Below are 5,158 nucleotides of genomic sequence, written 5' to 3' on the forward strand. Positions count from 1 at the left end.
GAGGATGTCAATCCTTTCTATTCGCCTTTTTATTTGTCTAAATTCGTTCTTGGGAACATTTTCCGTACATAAATATATCGCATTGATATACATCGATGATACATTTATGTATGCTTGTATAAATAACAAAGGCGAATAGAGAGGATGTCAATCCTTTCTATTCGCCTTTTTATTTGTCTAAATTCGTTCTTGGGAACATTTTCCGTACATAAATATATCGCATTGATATACATCGACGACGCATTTATGTATGCATGTATAAATAACAAAGGCGAATAGAGAGGATGTCAATCCTTTCTATTCGCCTTTTTATTTGTCTAAATTCGTTCTTGGGAACATTTTCCGTACATAAATATATCGCATTGATATACATCGATGATACATTTATGTATGCTTGTATAAATAACAAAGGCGAATAGAGAGGATGTCAATCCTTTCTATTCGCCTTTTTATTTGTCTAAATTCGTTCTTGGGAACATTTTCCGTACATAAATATATCGCATTGATATACATCGATGATACATTTATGTATGCTTGTATAAATAACAAAGGCGAATAGAGAGGATGTCAATCTTTTCTATTCGCCTTTTTATTTGTCTAAATTCGTTCTTGGGAACATTTTCCGTACATAAATATATCGCATTGATATACATCGACGACGCATTTATGTATGCATATATAAATAACAAAGGCGAATAGAGAGGATGTCAATCTTTTCTATTCGCCTTTTTATTTGTCTAAATTCGTTCTTGGGAACATTTTCCGTACATAAATATATCGCATTGATATACATCGACGATGCATTTATGTATGCCTGTATAAATAACAAAGGCGAATAGAGAGGATGTCAATCTTTTCTATTCGCCTTTTTATTTGTCTAAATTCGTTCTTGGGAACATTTTCCGTACATAAATATATCGCATTGATATACATCGACGACGCATTTATGTATGCATGTATAAATAACAAAGGCGAATAGAGAGGATGTCAATCCTTTCTATTCGCCTTTTTATTTGTCTAAATTCGTTCTTGGGAACATTTTCCGTACATAAATATATCGCATTGATATACATCGATGATACATTTATGTATGCTTGTATAAATAACAAAGGCGAATAGAGAGGATGTCAATCCTTTCTATTCGCCTTTTTATTTGTCTAAATTCGTTCTTGGGAACATTTTCCGTACATAAATATATCGCATTGATATACATCGATGATACATTTATGTATGCTTGTATAAATAACAAAGGCGAATAGAGAGGATGTCAATCTTTTCTATTCGCCTTTTTATTTGTCTAAATTCGTTCTTGGGAACATTTTCCGTACAAAAATATATCGCATTGATATACATCGACGATGCATTTATGTATGCCTGTATAAATAACAAAGGCGAATAGAGAGGATGTCAATATTTTCTATTCGCCTTTTTATTTGTCTAAATTCGTTCTTGGGAACATTTTCCGTACATAAATATATCGCATTGATATACATCGACGATGCATTTATGTATGCCTGTATAAATAACAAAGGCGAATAGAGAGGATGTCAATCTTTTCTATTCGCCTTTTTATTTGTCTAAATTCGTTCTTGGGAACATTTTCCGTACATAAGTATATTGCATATAATATGCGTATGTATATAAAGACAAATACAAGGGATGTAAATCTCTTTTATTTTGCTAAATTCGTTTTACAGAACGTTGTGTAAACTTAAGGATATCATTCATCTTAACCGATAAGCACCTAGCCTATACTCTTTTTGTATTCTATTATCATGTTTGGAAACATTTTCTTACGATTTCCAGAATTAAATTCACTATTTTAATTCGGAACATTGTCTTAAATGTACGTTCAGTTCGAAGACGAACCACAAGATACGTTTATAAGTTATACCTTATGAGACTATTAAATATACAGTTTTCAGACCTAATGCGATGAACTATCAAAAAACAATTAAAAAACATCGCCCCGTGCGGAAATTGAATTGGAGACTAATTCCATTCATCTGAATTCGATCATTACCCGCATTGTACTTCTAGAGCCCGTTCGGTCCGATGGCGAATAAAATCCGCGTTTCAGTATATCATATGCGGTTAAACGGTGAGGCCAGTTACAACTGCATTAAAACCTCCGATGTATACCTGAATATAGCGGGAGGACGCCCGCATAATTTGACGAACCTTCAAGTGCACCTACTTATGAGGGACCATATAATACCAATTCGACATGACGAGAATTCAGAGCCAAATCGATATCACATGGCAACTATATTTGGTTCTAATGAAATGAAGGATCAACGAACATGAAGACATGCTCATCAATCACAGATACATGGAATTCTGTATCGTCGCAACCGATAATACGTACAACCTTCGATTGGAATGAATTAATCAAAAAAATTGGACGAAAATAGTTTAGACATTCAGAAAACTGACAATTAGGTAAAACTGTAAAACCTGCTTTAAATAGAAACCACATTAATCAAAAAAGGTCATGCATTGTAATACGATTAGTTACGAAAGTAGCCTAACCTTTGGACCATTTTGAATTTTAACTTATCGAGATATCGTTCGCGGGTAAACGGCGGGACTAACTACCACCGCCTTGACAACCGCAGCCTATGCCCGAACAAATCAGGAAGGCGCGTGCATGGATTAACGAGATTCCCACTGTCCTTATCTAAAATTTTACGCAATACTGCCGCGACGGAACCGAACAGGCGCTCGGAGACCCGTACGTGAACCGTCCCCGATACTTACGCAGGAAAGACCAGCTCGGAGCTTTAACAAGCACCAGAGCCATAGACAGATAGTCTACATTTCAAAATGTCCATATACTTACGCAGGAAAGACCAGCTCAGCAGATCGCGTTCGGATCCGTTCAGAGAAGGATCGAGATGCCGAGCGCGGGTAAACGGCGGGACTAACTACCACCGCCTTGACAACCGCAGCCTATGCCCCGAACATATCAGGAAGGCGCGTGCATGGATTAACGAGATTCCCACTGTCCTTATCTAAAATTTTACGCAATACTGCCGCGACGGAACCGAACAGGCGCTCGGAGACCCGTACGTGAACCGTTCCCGATACTTACGCAGGAAAGACCAGCTCGGAGCTTTAACAAGCACCAGAGCCATAGACAGATAGTCTACATTTCAAAATGTCCATATACTTACGCAGGAAAGACCAGCTCAGCAGATCGCGTTCGGATCCGTTCAGAGAAGGATCGAGATGCCGAGCGCGGGTAAACGGCGGGACTAACTACCACCAACTTGACAACCGCAGCCTATGCCCGAACATATCAGGAAGGCGCGTGCATGGATTAACGAGATTCCCACTGTCCTTATCTAAAATTTTACGCAATACGGCCGCGACGGAACCGAACAGGCGCTCGGAGACCCGTACGTGAACCGTCCCCGATACTTACGCAGGAAAGACCAGCTCGGAGCTTTAACAAGCACCAGAGCCATAGACAGATAGTCTACATTTCAAAATGTCCATATACTTACGCAGGAAAGACCAGCTCAGACCTTTAACAAGCACCAGAGCCATAGACTCATGGTCTACATTTCAAAATGTCCCTAACTAAGATCGCGTTCGGATCCGTTCAGAGAAGGATCGAGATGCCGAGCGCGGGTAAACGGCGGGACTAACTACCACCACCTTGACAACCGCAGCCTATGCCCGAACATATCAGGAAGGCGCGTGCATGGATTAACGAGATTCCCACTGTCCTTATCTAAAATTTTACGCAATACGGCCGCGACGGAACCGAACAGGCGCTCGGAGACCCGTACGTGAACCGTCCCCGATACTTACGCAGGAAAGACCAGCTCGGAGCTTTAACAAGCACCAGAGCCATAGACAGATAGTCTACATTTCAAAATGTCCATATACTTACGCAGGAAAGACCAGCTCAGCAGATCGCGTTCGGATCCGTTCAGAGAAGGATCGAGATGCCGAGCGCGGGTAAACGGCGGGACTAACTACCACCACCTTGACAACCGCAGCCTATGCCCGAACATATCAGGAAGGCGCGTGCATGGATTAACGAGATTCCCACTGTCCTTATCTAAAATTTTACGCAATACGGCCGCGACGGAACCGAACAGGCGCTCGGAGACCCGTACGTGAACCGTCCCCGATACTTACGCAGGAAAGACCAGCTCGGAGCTTTAACAAGCACCAGAGCCATAGACAGAAGTCTACATTTCAAAATGTCCATATACTTACGCAGGAAAGACCAGCTCAGCAGATCGCGTTCGGATCCGTTCAGAGAAGGATCGAGATGCCGAGCGCGGGTAAACGGCGGGACTAACTACCACCACCTTGACAACCGCAGCCTATGCCCGAACATATCAGGAAGGCGCGTGCATGGATTAACGAGATTCCCACTGTCCTTATCTAAAATTTTACGCAATACGGCCGCGACGGAACCGAACAGGCGCTCGGAGACCCGTACGTGAACCGTCCCCGATACTTACGCAGGAAAGACCAGCTCGGAGCTTTAACAAGCACCAGAGCCATAGACAGATAGTCTACATTTCAAAATGTCCATATACTTACGCAGGAAAGACCAGCTCAGACCTTTAACAAGCACCAGAGCCATAGACTCATGGTCTACATTTCAAAATGTCCCTAACTAAGATCGCGTTCGGATCCGTTCAGAGAAGGATCGAGATGCCGAGCGCGGGTAAACGGCGGGACTAACTACCACCACCTTGACAACCGCAGCCTATGCCCGAACATATCAGGAAGGCGCGTGCATGGATTAACGAGATTCCCACTGTCCTTATCTAAAATTTTACGTAATACGGCCGCGACGGAACCGAACAGGCGCTCGGAGACCCGTACGTGAACCGTCCCCGATACTTACGCAGGAAAGACCAGCTCGGAGCTTTAACAAGCACCAGAGCCATAGACAGATAGTCTACATTTCAAAATGTCCATATACTTACGCAGGAAAGACCAGCTCAGACCTTTAACAAGCACCTGAGCCATAGACTCATGGTCTACATTTCAAAATGTCCCTAACTAAGATCGCGTTCGGATCCGTTCAGAGAAGGATCGAGATGCCGAGCGCGGGTAAACGGCGGGACTAACTACCACCACCTTGACAACCGCAGCCTATGCCCGAACATATCAGGAAGGCGCGTGC

Source organism: Rhynchophorus ferrugineus, unplaced genomic scaffold (assembly GCF_030347505.1).
Source record: "Rhynchophorus ferrugineus isolate W39M unplaced genomic scaffold, kcgeb_rfMv2 rfM531, whole genome shotgun sequence".
Classification (NCBI taxonomy): Eukaryota; Metazoa; Arthropoda; class Insecta; order Coleoptera; family Curculionidae; genus Rhynchophorus; species Rhynchophorus ferrugineus.